A 13,517-nucleotide genomic window follows, 5' to 3' on the forward strand; every position below is an offset into this window, starting at 1 on the left:
TTGGCCCAGGGTGCTGTCCCAGACAGTGGGTTTGCTTTTTTTTTTTTTAATCTGAATCAGCAGCTAACATTTTTAATTCTAGGGGCACCTGGGTGGCTCAATCGATTAAGCCTCCAACTTTGGCTCAGATCGTGATCTTGCGGTTGGTGAGCTGGAGTCCCGAGTCAGGCTCTGTGCTCACAGTGAGGAGCCTACACGGAATTCTCCCTTCCTCTCTCTCTCTCTCTTTCTCTCTCTCGGCTCACTCTTGCCCTCTCTCTCTCAAAAAAAACAAAAACAAAAACAAAAAACAAACAAAAAAACCTAAAAAAAACCGTTTTTGATTCTAGAGATTTTTCATAGAAACTCAGATGCTTGACTTATGAAATCTCAACAAAGATCTGCCAACACTGGGCACACATTCTTGCACGGCATCCAGACTGAGGGGGGGGCTCCTCTCCGCTATGCCCTCCACTCCCCGACACTGAGGCCAATGAAATTGCCACCTAGCATCACCCATGGGCTATTGCTTTTCTTATTCTTTCTTTTTTCATTGTCAGGTCAGTTGTCCTCATTTACAGTTGGCCCCACAGCTCCCTGTGTACAGAGGCAAGAGAATGATACACTTTAAGACAAACAGGCCCTTGTTTATATCCTGGCTGCACCCACCAAATGTAAGAAACAGGCAGGTTGTGAACTCTCTGAACGAGTTTCCACATATGAAAATGGGACTAATCCCCCTTACACAACACAGCACTCCAGTGTATGTGCAAGCAGATGGAAGGCACTAGGTCCTGTGGCTGTACACAGTTTACTTTTCTTTACAAATAAATGGTTACTTTCCTCCTTCTTACTCACTGGTGATGGTGATGGCCGCCATTACACCAATCCCTACTCTGGCTCCTTCACCCTGTCTGGCACATCAGACACGTGTTCCAAGGTATAACTGAAATGTGCTTAAAGAATTAAACCAGGGGGCTCTGGGTGGCTCAGTCAGTTAGGCGTCCAGCTCTAGATTTTGGCTCAGATCATGATCTCACGGTTGATGAGTTTGAGCCCCAAATCAATGCTGGCAATGTGGAGCCTACTTGGGATTCTCTCTCTCTCTCTCTCTCTTTCTCTCTCTCTGCTCCTCCCCAGCTCCTTCTCCCTCAAAGTAAATAAACTTATTTAAAAAAATAATCAAACTAGAATGATAGAGCCTCCAGACCTAACCATCAGTTTACAGAGAATGCAAATAACATCATAGTAATGCAATGAGGAAAGTCTAGACTGTGAGAAATTACAGGACAAATCTGACTTCTTCAATAACAACAATAAAAACTGCAAGGAAAAAATGATTAAGAGCAAAGTAACTTAAGAGATAAATCAGTCAACTGCACTGACTAGAATTTATTTGGATCCTGATTTAAATAAATGATTCAAAACCTTTATAAGACAATCGGGGGAAATGTGAACACTGACTGGATATTTGATGTTATTAATGAATTCATGTTTTAGATATTAGAAAACTGTGGTTATGTCTAAAAAAAGAGCCCATATATTTTAGAGATACCATCTGAAGTATTTTCCTGAGAAATGATATGATGAAAGTAATCCAGGACGGGAAGGAAGGGTGAACATTCAGATGACACAAGGTTGGCTATATAATAAAAATGGCTGAAGCGGAATGATGGGTACAGTGACTTACTATGACCGGGGGAGGGGCAGGCAGAGAAGGAGACAGAATTCCAAGCCTGTTCTGCACTGTCAGCGCATGGCCGGACTTGGGGCTTGAACCTGCAAACCATGAGATCATGATCTGAGCTGAAATCAAGAGTTAGACACTTAACTGACTCAGCCACCCATATAATAAATAACTTTTTAAAGGAAAACACATGATAAGATGCTTAAGATTATTTTAAGGTTAGAAATAGTACTGGACTGATGTAATACAGAGGATGTTTTCTTGGAGTTATTACTCGTAACTTATTTTAGGCTGAGATAATTCTTTGAGGAAGGATTATTGGATCAGGGGGATGGGGAGAGATCTTAGTTTGGCTTGTTATATTAGCGCAATGGGGGGAAAAGGTGAGCCCCTGGATCTCACTACCTTGCTTTATTTCTCTCCTTCATTTCAAAATACCTGTCAGACTGTTAAGTCCCATGAAGGCAAGGACTCTTACATAAGCCCTTATTTCCCTGGTCCCTAGCATACAGACTGGCACATAAGACTTCAATAAATGTCTGTTGAATCAATGAAGGGGAAGGAACATATCTATATTTCATCTTTAATGAGAGAAAGAGAGCAGGAAAACCTAATTTTGCCAAGGGGCTCCCAGGCTGTGGTTCAATCCATGGTATTCATATTTAACCACACATCAAAATCATCTGGGGTGTCTGTTAAAATGGCAGATTCCTAGACACTCCCCTCCTTGTAAATTCTGTTCAGTGGATCTATGCTGAGATCATAGAAAGTATATTTCTAACAAATGCCCCAGTGGTTCTCAGGCAGCCAGTTCAGAACTGGTGTGCAGTGCCCACTGGTACAGGGGATGTAACCTCTATGCTCCTCAAAAGCATGCTTCATTTTTCTGCCTGGTTCTTTGTTTGACCATGGAAACTTGCAGCCTACACAGTAAGCCCTCTGAAGGCATCCACCAGCATCAAAGGCCATCAACTTTCTGCCTTCTTGCTTCTCCATTTTATTTTTAAGGAAATCATTTAATTTTAATGGAATGTTGCTGAATTCGGCCACAGCGTTGGCAGCCACACCCTCTGATGAAAGCAGGTGAAACCCATCCCTGGTTAACCTAGGGGAGCAGGATTTTCTCTTCCCGAGTACGACAGACACAGGTACGGAGGCTATGTTTTCTTGGTCTCTAATTTTACAATGGAGAAATCAGGGGTTGCCTGGGTAGCTCAGTCGGTTAAGCGTCCGACTTCAGCTCGGGTCATGATCTCACGGTTTATGGGTTTGAGCCTGCACCAGGCTCTGTGCTGACAGCTCAGATCCTGGAGCCTTTTACAGATTCTATGTCTGTCTGTCTGTCTGTCTGTCTCTCTCTCTCTCTCTCTTCTCCATTCCCATTTGGCTCTCTGTCTCTCAAAAATAAATAAATGTTAAAAAACAAACAACAAAATGAAGAAATTGGAATACATGATCATCAGAAAGATTTCGATTGTTAATTGGCATTTCAATGCTTTTGCGATTTTTACTACTTCAATTTTAAATGTTTTTATTTTTTTATTTTTGATAGCATGAACAGGAAGGGGCAGAGAGAGAGGGAGACAGAGAATCCAAAGCAGGCTCCAAGCTCTAAGCTGTCAGCACAGAGCCCAACACGGGGCTCAAACTCAAAAACCATGAGATCATGACCTGAGCTGAAGTTGGACACTCAACTAACTGAGCCACCCAGGCGCCCCTGCAATTTTTACTACTTCAAAGAAGTAAAGTTTCATCCAACTCTTTAAAAATGCCGCTAGGGACGCCTCAGTGGCTCAGCCAATTAAGTGTCTGACTCTTGATTTCTACTCAGGTCATGATCCCAGGGTTGTAGAGCCTGTAGGTGGGGAACCTGTGTGGGATTCTGTCTCTTTCTCTCTCTGCTCCTTTCCCCCCATCCTCAAAATAAAATAAATAAATTTTTTTAATTTAAAAATGAAAATGCCTTTAAAAAAAGTGTTCCTCATTTACCACAGATGCAAGATTGGCAACTATCATGACTCCTCTGCCTTGGCTAGAAAGTGAGAATTTGGGCCAGAAAAAAAGAAGAGTTAAATGTCATTGCAATTAACTGAATATTTCCAAGTCAGTAAGATGGCTAAGAAAATACCTCCTGGATGATTTTTTCCAAATGAAATGATCACACACCTACTTGTTACCCATTCCAAAAATACTGCAATAAAGGCGATTAGCTAGAAGAAATGAAAAGAGTGTCTATTTAAAAACTGTAGAACTGAATTTTCAGGTACTTAATGACTTTTCAACTTCATCATAACCCCTAATAATTTAATGGACCACTGCACTGCGGCTGCATTCCCTTCCCTCAAAATACAGCCACTTAGATGATCCTAAGAATCAAAAAAACAAAACAAAACAGATGTAGGACATGTAAATGGCTATGTGTCAAAATCATGGAAAATATATAAATACACAGAATCAAGCTGGTGAAAGAAAAGAGGTCACACAAATTACATATGGCATCATTCAAGTTATGGATATTATCTAGACAGATAATGTAAGAATTTCATAGGGAAATGTAACAAAAATTTTAAGAGGAGTCATATCTCTGGGTTGTAGAAACATTAATTCCTTTCCTTTTAATGTTCATTTATTTATTTTTGAAAGAGACAGAGCGTGAGCTGGGGAAGGGTAGAAAGGAGGCAAAGGATCCGAAACGGGCCCCTTGCTGACAGCAGAGAGCTTGATGTGGGACTTGAACTCACAAACTGTGAGATCACGAGCTGAGCAACGTCAGATGCTTACCTGATTGAGCCACCCAGGTGCCCCAAGAATCACAGTTTCTTAACCTCTATATATTCAGGCATTTTCCAATTTCCCATGTAAAGGTATAGAATTTGTAAAGAAAGTATTTTTTTAAAAAATAAAAAGGAGAGTTACAATCAAAATAATCTATTATCCTAACTCATTGTAGCTAATAAATAGGATTTTACAATAGGGCAGAGGCCAAGGAATTAAGGAGAACTCTATAGCTCAGTCACGGCAAATGAACTCATTTTAACTTTGGGCCACGTCGGATTCTGCTTCATTTGCAATATATGGTCACAATGAGAAATATAAATAATGCAAAATGTCTAATGTAATGATTCACGTGACCAACTAATAACTAAGGAAATGCAGAGCTTTCTAGCCATAGTCAAATAGAACATTGTGCATCAAAACCTGCATTTATTCCTAAGATAAGTTAGGTGGTAAAATGGTCACTTGACAAAATTATTCTTCAAATCACTAACAGAATTTCTCTATAATACAAAATATTCTAGTATGATGTTTTCCAACTTTTAAATATTCCAAGAAATATTCCAAGAAATATTCATGGAAACCCCCACATAACAGTCATTGTAGTTGGCTGGGAAATACATAATGAATATATGTTGTGAATTTAGTAACACTTCCAATGGATTTGTATGTACTAAATGGCAACAGAATCCTTATGTATATGAAAAACAGTAGTGCAGATATATATGGCTCATTATTTAATCTGTGTACCTTCAAGGTTGGGACACACATGAATTCAAGGACCATTTGCAAAAACTGCACCACACCCAGTGATCTGTCCAACACTCTGGTGCATTTAAAATATGGTAAAGGGGCTCCTGGGTGGCTCAGTTGGTTGGGCATCCGACTTCAGCTCAGGTCATAATCTCACTGTTCATGGGTTTGAGCCCCGTGTTGGGCTCTGTGCTGACAGCTCCAAGCCTGGGGCCTGCTTCGGATTCTGTGTCTCCCTCTCTCTCTGCCCCTCCCCCACTCATGTGGGCTTTCTCTCTCTCTCTCTGTCTCTCTCTCTCACTCTCTTTCCCTCTCTCTCTCTCTCTCAAAAATTAATAAACATTCCCTCACCCCCAAAAAATTAAAAATTAAAAAATTAAAAAATATATGGTACCACTTAAAACTCAGGCTGCAAGATTGGTGACTATCATGACTCTTCTGCCTTGGATAGAAAGTGAAAATTTGAGCTAGAAAAAAGAAGTATCTGTTTAGGAATTTTAGAGTGAAGGAAAGAAGAGAGATTAGTTGAATGGCATCAGTTTCTCATGGATACAACAGTCTTTTTTTAATAGCAATAAAGAGTAGATAAACAGCACAAGAAAGATTAATTTTCCATTCAAGCTAGCCAAATTAGAAAAATATAGTCAGATCGAGTTCATGGTAAGGAAGATGTTTTCCACCTTGCATAATAACATAAAGAAAATGACTTGTATCACATTAACAATATAGGTGAGACTGTGCAGTTAGGATAATCTCTCTAAGAGGTTACATTATAGCTTTTTAAGAAAGGATCAGACAGGTCCCAATACCAGGTACAGTTCTTCCACTTAAAAATGGAGTTCTTGTCCATAAAGTTCTTGATGTATGAAATGTAGCCATGATATCTACCATAAGCTGGTATGAGGATTAAACGGATAATATATGCAGGCTGTCTAGAATAGAGAAACACTCAAGGTTTGCTCCTTTAACTTGTTCTTAAAGAACAGTGTTCTTGAAACATAACGATAACAGAGATAAAGGAAGAAGAATGTGTTTGAGATAGGCAGGTACATGGTGAACTGCCAAAAAGCATTCTCCGTGGGAAAGATCTAGAAGCTACTAAGCCAGCGGCATCTAGGATTCTTTCATTTCCTACTGTTCTCATTTCTAACATTGCTGCCATTGTGTCCACTAATTTGGCAAGGCTGCTTTGAATTATGACCTTCCTATACCCACCATCTGTTTTCTTCTCTCATCTAAAGAATGCATTATCTCTTCTGATCTCTTCCCATTAATGTGATTTGATATGTACCTGTTAACTCGGCAAACTGGGATTTAAAAACTCTTCTCAATCATTCTTAAAATGGTGATTTACACTCTGTCCCTGTAAAAAAAAATTAGCTGAATATTCATTTCCTACAGAAGAAATAAAGTAGTAAGATTTAAATCTTACTAGTAAGCGGAGAATTACTTTATTAGGTCTACCAAAATTTGATTTAAAAACTACTTTGTTGGGGCGCCTGGGTGGCTTAGTCGGTTAAGCGTCCGACTTTCGCTTAGGTCATGATCTCGCGGTTCGTGGGTTCGAGCCCCGCGTCGGGCCCTGTGCTGACTGCCAGCTCAGAGCCTGGAGCCTGTTTCAGAGTCTGTGACTCCCTCTCTCTCTGACCCTCCCCTGCTCACGCTGTCTCTCTCTCTCTCTGTCCTAGAAATAAATAAAACATTAAAAAAAAAAAACTACTTTGCAGGGGCGCCTGGGTGGCTTAGTTGGTTAAGAGTCCAATTCTTGCTTTTGGCTCCAGTCATGATCTTATGGTTCATGAGTTCGAGCCCCACATGGAGCTCTGCACTGACAGCACGGAGATTGCTTGGGATTCTGTCTCCCTCTCTCTTTGCTTCTCCCCTGCTTGTGCTCTCTCTCTCTCTCTCTCTCTCACTCTCTGAAAAATAAAAAGAACATTAAAAAAAATTAAAACTACTTTGTAAATACGCATGAATGCTAGAGCCATTTGCTGTGTTTTACCATTAGGGAATGTATCCCATTTTATTATCAAAAGAAACATATATGTGAATATATTCATTGCTACGTATATACATACATATGTATACACATACATTTACATAAATACAAGTATATGCAAAAGAGGGAGAGAGAGAGAGAAAGGAAAGAAGGAAGGAATGGAGGGAGGAAGGGAGGGAGGAAAAGACGAAAGAATGAAGGAAACGACCAGTATTAATGGATTAATATCTAACTAACAGGGGTGCCTGGGTGGCTCAGTCTGACTCTTGATTTCAGCTCAGGTCCTGATCCCAGGGTTGTGGGATGGAGCCCTGCATCAGGCTCTGTGCTGAGCATGCAGCCTGCTTAAGATTCTCCCCCCTCCCCCCGCCCCTCTCCCACTCTCTCCAAAAAAAATAATAAATTGTTTTAATCTAAGAATTGGCAGTGAAAATAAAGATGGGACACAGAGATAGAAGCTTTAAGTTTTACTTTATCTAGTTACGTCATTTTAAATTTATAGCAAGCTCATACTACTTTATTGGGTTTTTCATTATTTAAAAAATCAGATTCCTTTAGTGCTTAACAAAGACATTTCAAGACATTTCATTTAATTCTTTCAGGTCACTAGGGCACTTCTAAGTGCAATTTAAAAATACACTAAGATTTTACTTTGAGAGGAGTAAAATATTCAAAAGAGCCTCTGATCACTACCTTATTTTAATTAGAATTTTTAAGAAGTCAGATGAATTACCAGCATGCATTTTGAGCCCCTAACCACCTAGGTGCACTGTGTTTAGCCCAAGGGAAAAGGAACTAAAATGTTTTCAAGATCTTTATCATCTAGAAGAGGGGCTCATGAATACAACCAAGAGAGAAGGGCAGCAACCCAAATTAAAATGATGACTGGAGATGCTTATGGGAGCTTTCAAGGATGGGTCGCTCACTTTAGGGAAGGATATTAACCACTGGTAGACTTAGGCTAAACATATAACTATTAAGAACGGAAGAACGAGGGGCGCCTGAGGGGCTCAGTCGGGTGGGCCTCCAACTTCGGCTCAGGTCATGATCTTACGGTTCATGATCTCACGGCTCATGGGTTCGAGCCCCGCGTCGAGCTCTGTGCTGACGGTTAGCTCAGAGCCTGAAGCCTGCTTCGGATTCTGTGTCTCCCTCTCTCTCTGACCCTCCCCTGCTCACGCTGTCTCTCTCTCTCTCAGAAATAAATAAAACATCTAAAAATTTTTAAAAAAGAAAAAAAGAAGAACAGAAGAACGGAACGAGCTCCCTCTCTCTGCCCGAGGTGAGGCTCAAGCTGGGAGGCCCCTCCAGCCACCGTGACTGAGTGACCTGACTTTCCATCCATCCAGTTCAGCGCACCACCATCCCAGACTGGGCTGATGGTGTGGGGAGCTTCCATAGGAGAGTGTGACTGACACCTACATTGCTCTTGCCTTCTTGGATGGCAGGTGGCTCCCCTGTCACAAAGGGAATGGAATCACTTGATCTTAGCCATCCCTTCCACTAACAAGAGCTCGGTGACCATCCCTAAGAGTTGCTGAGAAGAGAGTTCCATATAAGACCCCTCACTGCCAGTGAGGGTAGAAGAGACACACAGAATGATGGAAAAGGATGTATCTTATCCTTGGTACAGGGCAGGTGCAAAGTGCTAGACAGTTGTGGCCAATCGACCTCTGAGGTAAAGCCAAGGACAGATCGAATATCACCTCCAATAACTTTTTTACATTTCTTGGCTCTTCCAAGTTCAGTTGCACTGTTAAAAAATTTAGCAAGATGTTTCCAGAGTCCCTCTGGAATATATCTAAAATATTACTTTAATATATAATCAATATACAAATTATTAATGAGGTATTTTAAATTCTTTTCTTCATATATATTTTGAAACCTGGTATGTAGTTCACACATCTCAGTTTGGACTCAGCTACATTTCAAGTGCTCAACAGCCACATGTGCGTGGTAGCTAGTGGTTAGCGGTTATTGAATTGGACAGCACAGACCTAGACTCTCATTCCAGTGAAAATGGCCCCAAACTTTACTAAAGACTGATTATTGCTGGATAAAGAGATCATGGGTGACTTTTTAAAAATAGCTTTGGCAGGGGTGCCTGTGTGGCTTTGTAGGTAAAGCGTTTGACTCTTGGTTTCGGCTCTGGTCATGATCTCAGGGTTTGTGGGTCCAAGCCCCGAATCTGGCTCCCTGCTGTTGGCGCAGAGCCTCCTTGAGATTCTCTTGCTCCCTCTCTCTCTGCCCCTCCCCCCAAAATAAATAAATAAACTTAAAAAATAAAATAGAATAACTTTGGCTTACTGTTCTCCAACAAACACAAACTGCACATGTTTATGTATTTCCAAAACACTTGATTTTTTTTTTTAAATGTTTTATTTATTTCTAGGAGAGAGAGAGACAGCGTGAGCAGGGGAGGGTCAGAGAGAGAGGGAGTCACAGACTGAAACAGGCTCCAGGCTCCGAGCTGGCAGTCAGCACAGAGCCCGACGCGGGGCTTGAACCCACGAACCGCGAGATCATGACCCAAGCGAAAGTCGGACGCTTAACCGACTAAGCCACCCAGGCGCCCCCAAAACACTTGATTTTAAACATCTTTGACCTACCAGAGGAATGTACGTGAATGAATCTTCGCATCCATGCTCTAATGTAAGTTATTCTTTTTTAAACAGCATACACGGCATCATCGACGTCAGTCTTCACTTCCACATCCATATCTAGCTCCTATCCACTCACCATCCACTCCCCGTTCCCTGCAACCCATGCACCCCTCTCCTTCTGCAGATCTTTGGGCTAAAGTTACAGAATGCCCAGAAGAAATGCTTTTCATATCCTCACCACCTCTGTGCAAATACTTACCCATGCGCACTTTCCAACGTGGCTACTACTATACGACCAAGAGAATTCAAATTCAGATTCTAGAAAGCCCTCTGTAACCAGTGCCGTGTCAACATTATTTTTAAAACTTGCTCTTTACCTTTTACTTAAAATTAGACATATTTGAAAGCTATTACATATCCCACTTTGGTGTCTTTTAACAAGAAATTGACCTAATGAGGGGCGCCTGGGTGGCTTAGTCGGTTAAGCGTCCGACTTTCGCTTAGGTCATGATCTCGTGGTTTGTGGGTTCGAGCCCCGCGTCGGGCTCTGTGCTGACTGCCAGCTCAGAGCCTGGAGCCTGTTTCAGAGTCTGTGACTCCCTCTCTCTCTGACCCTCCCCTGCTCATGCTGTCTCTCTCTCTCTCTCCTAGAAATAAATTAAAAAAAAAAAAAAGAAATTGACCTAATGATTCTCCACCAACAAAGTCACTCATGTTTGAATCAAAGAATGCATTTCTCACCTTAAAGAATATGCCTAAATTATGTTTTTGGTGCTTAAATATAGAAGCAGTCCAGTCGCTGGAAAACATGGACATGAGGTGCACACGGCTTGAGAAGTTATGGGAAACTAAGATGTAGTCGCTTATTTTAAATACCCACAGGTTTTTAAATTCATGCCATAGTTTGCTTTCAAATTGCTCCGTTTGCCATCCTACTAATGACAGGCTTGTCCCTTTTCCCCTAGGCTGTAAAAGGTGGCATGTAGAACCTTGACCTGGGCAGTTATGAGACCTGGATTTCAATCCTCACTGCCAGTTGCCAGCCAGCTATCTGACCTTGGACACAGCCCAATCACCCTACTGGAATCAGCCTCCCAGGCTGTAAAAAGGAGGGGGGTGACGGCAGAGTGCTCTCTCAGGCTGCTTCTAGCTTGCCATTCCTGACCTTAGCACTAATCGTCCTCTATTCCGTTTTCCCTGGGACACTTGTCTCCTCTTGCATCCCCTTCATCCTAAAAGAGAAGATGGCTAACAGCACAGCAGTGAAACCAGAAAGAAAGGCTGTTTAAAAAAAAAAAAAAAACCCAAAAAACCTTACAATGAGTCACCTTTCAAGAATGTATCACTCTCTGGTGCCTGGGTGCTCGTTCATGGAGCTGTATCAGTATTTCCCATGAAACTTGCTGTAAGAACCTGGCGTTTGTTATGTACTGTTCTTGGGTGATGTTTACACTAGACAGACACTCATCTCTTTTAAGAGCCACTTGTAGGCACAAAACAAACAGAAGTTATGCATCAAACAGACATTAGCAGCCACGTAAATCGTCCTTAGTGGAGCTTGGAGAAAATCAGATCAAGATCACAGATTTCAAGCTCCCTCCTGCTTTGCATGCAGACCACACTAGTCTCAGACCGCACTTAATTAGGTCTTTGCACAACCTTCTGATAAGTTACAGAAGATAATTACAGCTCCCTAAACTTCCCACTCACCTCCCCAGGACCCTGCTGCCTGCTAAAACCTAGCCTGCTGCAAAGAATCACTCCTACCGCTTAGGACCAGCCACAGCAACACCCAGGAGAGCCTTCCCTGCTGCAGATCTCCCCACCAAGGCTTCAGTCAGGGGGCAGCTGATGTTAGCTGTGGTCTGTACAGCTTCTGCCTGGCCTGATTTTTCATGCTGCCATTTTGAATTAACATAGGTTTCCTCTGCAACACATGACATCTTCTGGTCAGGCTTGGAACACAGTAGGCGTGCGCGCGCACACACACCCCAGGAAGCTGGACACAAGTGTAATTCAAGACAATTGCAAGTCAGAATTCAACAGCAAATCCAGAGAGCCCACATGAGCTATTTGGCAGAACCCTGCCAAGTCAATTTTGAGTCACAGCAAATGACAGCTTCCCTAGATGCACTTGGATTTAATGGACATTTTAAACCCCTAAATCCGAGTCCTCATCAATTCTGTAAAGTTCAAGCTCCCTCCTGCTTTGCAGACCACACTAGTCTCAGACCTCACCAGTGATGTCGGCAAATAATCAGCTCAGGACGGACAAGCGAACCGAGGACTGAAGTGTATAATCGTAGCAGAAATACATGAATGCCTTCTACCAATAAGTGTCCCGACGCCACAGCGTACCTACCCTGACACCCCCCACCCTCAAGAACCTCCTGAGTGCGGCTTGCGGGGGGTGGGATGGGGGGGGTAGTGGTGTCAAGTCCTGGAGCTCGCATAGACACCAAGAGTCTGCGCGTTTGCCCTTAATGGGAAGGCGGGGGAGGGCAATGTCCTGGACCTGATTCGTGATCGCAAACCGGGTGGACGTGGGCGCAGAGCCAGGTCAAGGACAGCGGGCCCCACCAGGCAGCCATGTTCGCGCTACCCGGGTGGCAGGTGCGTTACCTCCCGGGAAGGTGCCAGGCCCACTCCACCACCGAGCGAGCTGCGAACCCTGGAAGCAGCCCGAGGGGTGGCGGGGGCAGGGCCAGAACCCAGCGGGGCAGCAACTTGGCTCTCAAGAAAGGGAAACACAGGAAAAGCACCCGGAGGTTGGGGCAAAGGATGGGATTGGGGTGTAGAGGGGCAGACGGGCTCGAACTAGGCGGCAGTGCCCGCGCCCCGGGGTGGGGCGTTCCTCTCCTGCACCCCCTCAACCTACCAGCCCGAGTCATCCACCACCCGGGCAGAGGCCATCTCTCCCCCAATTCCGACCCCCCACCCCCGAGACTCCAGCCAGCCCCAGCCACTACCCGCCGGAATTCGGCCCGGGGTAGCGCTACCCGCGGGTTCGGAGGGACTGGGGCTGGCGACGAGGCACAGGGGACGGCGATGGCGGACGCGGCTGCAACGCTCGGGGAGAAGGGGCTGCGGACGCCCTGCGCTCCCAGCCGTGCCCGCCGCCGCTTACCTGCGGAGCTGCGGGCTGCGGGCTGCGGGCTCTGGGCTCTGCTCTGCGGTGCGGATGCTGCGGCCGCCGGGGACTGCGGGTGCTCCGCGGCCGCGACTACTGCGGCGACATCGGGGGCTGCAGCTGCAGTGGCGGAGGCGGCCGTCGGGCGCTTCCCCCTCCCCAGACTCCTGGCGCTCGGGCCCGCCGCCCCCCGCCAACAGCTGGCCCGGCTCACGTGACCGCGGGGCCCACCCCCCGCCTCCCCCACCCGGGCCGCGGGGCCGCGCCGCGCCCGCTGCGTCTGGGCCGCCGGGGCTGCAGCGCCGCGCTCGGCCGGATTTGGGAGGGCGCCCGGGAGCAGGGGAGCGGCCGGGAGGGCGACCGTCGCCGCAGAAAGTAGCTCCCTCTTTGCTCGAATTTTATTTCTTGGTCACGTCCTGGGTTGCGGCTCTCTCTCGAAAGGGGGAACTCGGGCTTTAGGGAGCCAGGCCCCCACTCCCAGCCAGCGCACTCCCGGACTTGGTAGTTTGGTTGCTACGGGCGGGCCTTGGTGCCTAAGCACAATTTCCCCGCGGAAGAGTGCCCTGTACGTTGTTGACAAACATGTCCAAG

The 13,517-nt window shown here is 44.8% G+C and overlaps 1 protein-coding gene across 1 annotated transcript in view; it reads right to left on the reverse strand.

The window, feature by feature from the left end:
• The window catches only part of SCRN1 (secernin 1), a 64,910-nt gene extending 51,795 nt beyond the window's left edge, over positions 1-13,115 (reverse strand). The window contains exon 1 of the mRNA XM_039229881.1: positions 12,924-13,115. The gene's annotated coding sequence lies outside the window, so the exon portion shown is untranslated. The remainder of the gene's footprint in view (positions 1-12,923) is intronic.
• Positions 13,116-13,517: the final 402 nt, after the last annotated feature.

This window comes from Hyaena hyaena, unplaced genomic scaffold (assembly GCF_003009895.1).
Source record: "Hyaena hyaena isolate Hyena2069 unplaced genomic scaffold, ASM300989v1 scaffold_40, whole genome shotgun sequence".
In the NCBI taxonomy this organism is placed as follows: domain Eukaryota; kingdom Metazoa; phylum Chordata; class Mammalia; order Carnivora; family Hyaenidae; genus Hyaena; species Hyaena hyaena.